Genomic DNA, 8280 nt, shown 5'->3' on the forward strand with positions numbered 1-8280 from the left:
TCGTGCTAAATTCGAAAAAGGTATAAATGAAAGAATAATGGAAAACCGATACAATATTCAGATGAATAAAGAGATCAGATGAAGTATATAAACACAGACAGAAAAAAAACAATAAAAAAGTACAGTAAATCTAACCGGTGGAAGGAAGAAGAAGGAAGCACTACAAGGAATCGTGCATTTTGTGGAGAAATATTTTGCCACTAAATGCTATTTTTTCGTCACAAAATCCCTTAGTGGCGAAATCATACTTCGTCCTCAGTTCGCCACCCTATAGGCGCCACAGTAGGTGTTTATGGCGAATTTTCGTTTCGCCACAATTAGGTATCATATTGTGGCGAAATATATATTCTCACTTATTTCATTTATTTCCCCACTGATAAATATTTTATTCTGTTTAATATTTAGTTTTGTGGGGAATAAATTCGCCACAAAACAATTATAGTTTATGGGGAACACATCATACCGCCACTGATAAGTGACATTGTGTGACGAAAAATTTGCCACAATTGATATATATGTTATGGAGAATATATATTTCGTCATTGATGAGTGACATTGTGTGACAAAACATTCATCACAATTAATATAGATGTTATGGGGAATTTATTTTTCGACACTGATGAGTGACATTATATGGCGAAAAGTTCGTCACTATATGGTATGCGGAATGTGTATTTTGCCATTGATTTGTTACATTGTGTGACAAAAAAAACTCGACATAATTCACATATATATATTTTATGAGAAATATTTATATCATCATTGATTATATACATTTTATGAACAAAATAACCCAACAAATAAAATGCATAGTTGTCTGGAAATAATATATATATATTTATTCACTAATGGGATAATTTAATCTCAGTCATTAATTTGTTTTTAATTAATTTAATTAGACATTTCTAATAAAATATATCTTGACAAAAGTAACAATAATAAAATAAAATACATCATTAAATAGTATAAAATCTGAAATTCTATTACTAATGACAAAAATAATTTAACAACTTTACAAAATGCACTATATATAGATATAGATACAAAAAGAGTTTCTACTCCAAATCTTCTCTATCTTTGGCAAAGTTGTATAAATAAGTATACATAATAACAGTAGGTTTTGCAAGTCCCAATATTAAAAACAGACACACCGATAAATTACCTATGCTCAAGGTTCCATCTGTATAAATCAAACAAAATTCGTTAAGAAAGAAAATTTGCATGTGTAAGAAAAAAAAAATGAATTTCATAATTATACATTGATGACCCCTGACCCTGAATTATAAAGCTATTAACATTACACATATCTTTTAAGAGCTATAATATAAATAGCAATATAGTTCACAGATGAAGTTAACAAATTAACCCAATTTAAATACTAGACTTAAATTATAATTAGGGATAAGATACCAAAATAGGCTTAAGGTTTTTGGGGAAGTACCAATTTAGGCTCAATATTTCGAACACTGAGATGTATCAATATTATTTTAACTAGTGTTCAAAATATTGTGGACATTCAATTACTTTTAGTTTGCATATATTACATGAGGAATGCAATTTAGTAGTAATGGAATCATTTACGAAAAACAAATATAAGATTTTGTAAACGTTAAGCCTATATTGTTGCTATTTTGTACGTGAGGCCTAAATTGATGCTATATTATAAACGTTAAGCTTAAATTGGTGCTATTTTGTACCTTATCCTTTATAATTATAATACCGTGCTAATTAATTGAACAGTCAAACAATTGAAGTATAAGAAACTATAACAAATATTAATAACAACAATTGGCAATAGACACTATAAGGAATAATTTTATGATATCCAAATAATTAGAAAATGAAAACAAGGCTAAATTCATTGCTTAGAGATATATGAATGCATTACACTTGTAAAATCAGTTAGATATGATAAACATCATAGTTATTCACTCTAACACATGATCTGCCAAATACCGACATTAAAATGGAGACAGGAGATATGCATTACATTTTCTTTTTCTACATGAATTATATATGACTAAATCTTAGGCAACCAAATAGCAGCAAAAACAACTAGATCCTAAAAATGAACTATAAGAAGACAAAACTAGTAGCAAGCAAATACTTCTAAGGTTCTTCATTATTGCCATAAATTACATGCCTATAATGGAGACAGGAGCAAAACTTCAGCGCTTAGTCATCAGATTGAACCACTCCCAACTCTGTGTCCTTGTCTATACTAAAAAAAATCACTTAAAAGATCATCAAAAACAGAACGAATCTCAACTCAAAATCATTGGCAATATACCTGAAAGCTCATCCTGGTCCAAACTGCCTGCTGCTCCTTTCTTACTCAATCCAAATCAGAACCCATAACCTACAATAATATAACTAAATTAGCAAGTTACCAAGCAATTGTGAGTATAACATAAATTAATCACAAGAACTAATACAAAAAAGCTAGAAAAGTTACAAAATTTTAGCAAAAGAGAGCCAAAATTTCAGATATCTTACTTTGAGGTAGTCTTATATAGCTTCTTTCTGGCCCATTGATTCCTGAATCTTTGCTCTCATAGCAGCATTAGCAATGGGATGCTCTTGTGCTGTATATGATATTGCAAACTATAGATCTGCATTTATCAGAAACAAAGCAAAGAGTTAGAAACAAAGAGGTGATGACAATGGATTAGATTGAGTAACAGAAGTATAAAAGTTAAACATAAGGTATACATGTTCTGTTCAGAACATGATACCAGTTCTATTTCCAGATTGGTATACCAGTTCTGGAAACAGAACTAAACACCAGAACATGATACCAGTTCTATTTCCAGATTGGTATACCAGTTCCGGAAACAGAACTAGACACCAATTTCCAGAACTGGTGCCAGTTCTATTTCCAGAATTGGTATACCAGTTCTGAAAAAATGTTGAAACAATATTACCTTACTTGAGTTTAAGTTAAATAAACATCAAATCATGCTATTAATCAACAAATTAAGCAACCCATACTACACTGAACGCCCAACCCATATCCAACTACCAAAAATGGTAAAATTTAGTCTGATACATAAAAGAATTAAATCAACCAAGTTTGCTCTAATTTTAATCCAAATTATAACATGATTAAGGAAAGTGGGCATGAGAAGCAAGCAATGATTAGCCAATTTGCAAATTAAAATCACCAAATCCATATAAAACAATATAGCAAATGGAAATTGCAAGATTAACATTATACACATGGAGAAAAAAATACATCAATCAGCCTTACATAATTTACACTCCCAATTTCTTTCTAGAACTAAAAATAATATGCAAAAAGAAAAAGAAATGGCAGACCCATGTTCAAAAATTGCAACTCATCAATGGAAAAGGAAACGTATAACTATTAAACCCAATTCTGTCTTATTTTCGCTCTAAATGAAATAAAAAATTGCATTCGGTCTCACCTTCCTCAAGGTTCTGAACAGAAGTAGCAGTCTCAGCAACACCATTAACCTCAACGCCAATGTCAATCCGGAAACCTCTGCCATATCTGTTCTAAATGAAATAAAAAATTACATTCGGTCTCACCTTCCTTAAGCTGCTGAACAGAAGCACCAGTCTCAGCAACACCATTAACCTCAACGCCAATGTCGATCCGAAAACCTCCGCCATATCTGTTCTAATAACCTCCCATATCACCATTGTCGTCATCAGCAGTAACTGAAGGTAAAATAAGTCGAAAGGATCTAGATTTGAGAAGAGGGGGGACAAGAAAGGATCCAGATTTGAGAAGAGGGGGATGAGGCGGCGGTAGTTTGGGACTAAGGAAAGAGGGAAGAAATGAATTGCTTTACCCTAACCCATACCCAATAGGAATTTTTAGTATTTGGTAGAAAATAATATATAGTAACTAGAAATATTTATTATGTTTTCTCATCAAAAATTATATATTAAATAAAAAAGATATATAAATATATTAGAAAATACAATCTTAAATACTTATAAATAATTTTTCTAAAAATATAATAATATTAAAATTATATTTATTTTGTTAACTACAAAAAAATAAAAATAAAAATTATGTAAATTCGAATTTATTAATGTGATTTTCATTTTAAAATAAAAAAAAATTAACATTAGTGGGGAAATCATTTAAAACGCCACAAAAATATATACAATTTTATGGGAATTTATAATTCGTCACTATAAGGAGTTTATGTGTGGAATTAATTTTTCGCCACTAAAACATGCATTATTTTATGGGGAACACCTTAATTCCACACAAAAATATATCCAATTTTATGACGAATTAAAATTTCACCACTATATAATATATTTTTGTGTCGAATATATTATTTCTCCACTGGTATATCATTTTATGTGGGGAACAAATAAATTCCCCATGGAAAGCTTATGATCAGTGACGAAATATGTGTTCCTCACAAATCTATTAATTTTAGTGGCGAATAAAATCTCCCCACTAGATATTCCCCACAAAAAGAGCGATTTCTTGTAGTGAAGATAAACTTCCCTCTTTCTCTTCAAAGTAGATTCACAAAATAGAAAAAGTTGTGTATTTGACAGATGATGAGGGTTTGAGAAAATAAGGAAAGAGATGAGAAGAAACTAGGAGGAGAGAGGAGGGAGTTGGACGGTTTTCTGAAAAAATCAGAGAAGATGAAATCTCTCTTACTTAGTTTGCTTATTATTAATATAAATATAAATGGTGTTAAGTTAGAATAGAAAGTGTACTTAAATTTTAGGAATGGTGTGTTGTTGAAATATTTCATACGTGTCTTTGATTCATGCTTACACATTCCCAACCTTTCTTTTGTTTAAATATAGTAATGCCACATATTTTTATTTAAAATCAAATTTAAAATAATTAATCAATTAAAGGTTATTATAAATAAGATATAGGATATATATAATGAGGAGAGTTGTGATAGGAGTACAAAAGAAAACTAGAGAGATTATGGAAAAGCAAATTTAGAAAATAGAAAACAAACGATTCCGTTAGAAGTATAAGGTGTATTCAACTTTACACCGTTGTGTCTCGATTTATACCGTTGGAAGTACAAGGTGCATCCAATTTTACATCGTTGGGGTTTCGATAAATTTTCTAGGTACGAGTTCAGAATTTAGTATCTTATTTTACAATTAATTTGGTTAATTTGATTTATGGTTGACGTGTGGAGAGGAAATATGAGAAATTTTATAGTTACAAAATACATTCGGATAATTTGAAGATAAAATTGGTATTAATACAATGATAGTAGTGTCACGAGTTTAATGGTATATTCAGTCTGAATTAACTAGATCGGTTCAGTGTTACACGTTATAATTTCGGTAACCTATAAAAATAGTGCGATAAAAGTGTTTGGTTTAAAATTTAGTTTTAAATTATATTTAAGTGACTTTAATTGTTAGAGTTAAATAAGTTATAAATTAGAAGGACTAATACTGATATTTGTCACTTAGAGTCGGTATTGATATTTACCGATTAGAGTCGGCATAAAGTAAAATATACAAATAGACTTATGATAATATAACTAGTCTAACGCTATATCCGGTTTAAAATAGCTATTCCGGTGACAGATAAAAATAAGTTTCTGTTTTAAATTATTTAAGTGGCTTTGAATACGTTGTATTAGATCGTTTAAAATATATTGTTTAAAATATTTATATACTTTTGATTTTGATTTTGATTATTTGAAGAATAATTATTTAGTATCGTGGGATTTTGGAAATTTGGTCGAGAAAATGAATTTGACAATTTTATACGAAGTATTTTTGGATTGAGAAAGCTGGTTCGATTATTGTTATTATTTCTGTGATTTGGATTGAAGTTCAAATATGATTTTTATGTTGTGATATTTTGAAAGATATATAAAATGGTTTTGTCCATCTAGGATTGCTTGAGGTAGGAGTTTTAAGTTGTAAGACCATACCTAATGGTGGTATGGCCAGAGTGCACGGCTGGTAGTCCTAACATTAGGCAAGGCAAGATATGAATGAGATATCTCGATTATTGATATGTTTGATGTTATGATATAATCTACACGGGTGGAATTCGAGGATGGACACACATAGAAATTTGGTATTACGTTTTTGGCAATATGTGAGAATTTGAAAAATATATTTAATAGCAAGCTTATTTTGTTACTGATTTTGATGAAACGTTTATTTGATTACGAGCTGGTTTGTTAAAGCGATTTATTTCATTACGAGTTGGTTTGTTAAAGCAGTTTATTTGATTATGAATTGGTTTGATAAAATGTTTATTGGATTCCGAGTTGGTTTGATATAACGATTATTTGATTTCGAGTTGGTTTGATAAAACGTTTATTTGATTACGAGTTGATTTGATAAAATTTTATTTAATTTGATTCGTTTTGATAAAACTTTATTTAATTTGATTCGTTTTGATAAAATGATTTATCTATAAAGTTATATAGTAATAAAGTGAAGAATACAGTTAAATTATTAACATGTCGATAAGTTAACAGAACTACCTAAAATTGGTAGAACTACGTGCCTTGGATTCCCGATTTAAAGATTAAAAGATGTTCGGGATACGTAGGAAGATTGATAGAATTATCGAGTCCAAGCCAAATAAATAAATAAACTTTAGGTAGTCTGAATAATTTTTTTATTCGTAGAAAATCGGTTCACCTTCTAGACTGTTAGAAGTTGGTTATCCTGTTTTCTGTTCATACTCGATGCCGTTTAGAGTCAGGTGTGACACTTAAAACGTGTACATGTAGCTAGGAACAATCGGTTGCGGATTGCTTATTTATAATTCATCCAAAGATTATTTTTTCATTTCTTTTTTTTTAATCGTATTTTTACTTAGTTTATCCTTTCTAGTTTATTTTTCTCACTTTTTCATCTCTTTCACTCTCTAGTCCATAGTCCATACAGACACAATGCATACACGTCTCCCTTTCCGTCATTAATCTCTTCAACTCCCCATTGACCCGCCGTTCCACTCACAATAAAAGTTGGAGGTCTTTTATTATTTTTATTTTTATTTACTAATGGTTAGAAACCAAAATAAAAGGTTAGCCGACCAAATTAATTGGCTGGGCCGATCCTGAGATTCTAGAGGCCTAGGGGTGAAGTACCGAATGAGGGCCCTAATAAATCAGTGCAAGTAAAAAATAATGTAAAAAATCAATAATGTAAAATAAAAATTACTTAAAAATAACACATTTTTATTACATGTAACAATGGATCTCATAAAAACATTAAATTTTAACTAAATAAGTTATTTTATTTCAAATTAAATATCAGTTGCTCATAGAAAATATTATCTACAAGAATTCTAGATGCAAAATCACTAAAAATAGTATTGCATCAATATTCTCTCAACGTTTTATCTTTCTTAAGATGTTGATGATCTTAGATAAATTTTCAATAATTTTAACTCTGAAAATATTCTTTCAGCAGATACAACAGTCATTGACATAGTTAAGAGGATTCGAAACGCAATTGAAATATTTGGATAATAATATGCTGCTTTGACAAATTAAAAAATTTCGAATGCTAACATCAATAATTTTGGTCAAAGAATTTGCAACACTTTCATTTGTGAATAACCATCATGTGCATCAACATGCGAAAAATTAATTATAAATTTATATGTCGTGACTGTTTAGGCCTATGAATTATATTTATTGTCATTGCATATTTTGAGATTTTAATTTCTGTATTTTTTTATTAAAAAATTATTTTTCGACATTTTCCTCCGTTATGCTTAAATGTGCACTGCTAATTGTTTAGGCCTAAGAGTATAACGGTTACATCTTTTAAGATTTAATATTAATATTTTTTTTTAGAAAAAATATTATTTTTGGGGTCATTCCATCCCTTGGACCCTGGGCAGGCGCTCCTCCTACCCATGCCCATGCCCGGGGATGGCCTGTTAATTGGTTAACCAAATTCAATGGACTAGCGTATGGTTAGTGTTTTTAAAAAAACTGATCAAATGGTTAACCGACTGAATAAACCTTAATGGACTGGTTAACCGACCACGTGCATCTCGAAACAACTGCATTTTGTATCAGACATTGCTTAATCAAAGTTAATGATCAAAAGATGCTTGGCTGAGGGAGGAGGTTCAATTTCTGAATTCTGCAAACCGGTAATGACTCTGAAGCTGAGAATAATTTTAGAACTAATAAAATTCCACTTCCAATTTGAATCTGTCATCAAAACCAAACAATATTGTAATCCCAACATATTATATAGCAAATCTCATATTTTGTTTCCATCATTTGGAGATTGAAGTTTTGATAGAGAGGCGAGTTCTAA

At 30.0% G+C, this 8280-nt stretch overlaps 1 long non-coding RNA gene across 2 annotated transcripts; it reads right to left on the reverse strand.

Annotated features, from left to right (window-relative positions):
- Positions 1–993: 993 nt before the first annotated feature.
- On the reverse strand, positions 994–3948 carry LOC136234932 (uncharacterized). 2 transcript variants are annotated; one of them, XR_010691554.1, is made up of 4 exons: positions 3429–3948; positions 2497–2612; positions 2144–2359; positions 994–1180 (listed from the first exon to the last, which is right to left on the reverse strand). It is a non-coding gene; the product is annotated as an uncharacterized lncRNA (long non-coding RNA). The 2 variants fall into 2 exon arrangements; XR_010691553.1 differs by lacking the exon at positions 994–1180 and having other exon boundaries at positions 1201–2359; positions 3429–3915.
- Positions 3949–8280: the final 4332 nt, after the last annotated feature.

This window comes from Euphorbia lathyris, chromosome 7 (assembly GCF_963576675.1).
Source record: "Euphorbia lathyris chromosome 7, ddEupLath1.1, whole genome shotgun sequence".
Lineage (NCBI taxonomy): Eukaryota > Viridiplantae > Streptophyta > Magnoliopsida > Malpighiales > Euphorbiaceae > Euphorbia > Euphorbia lathyris.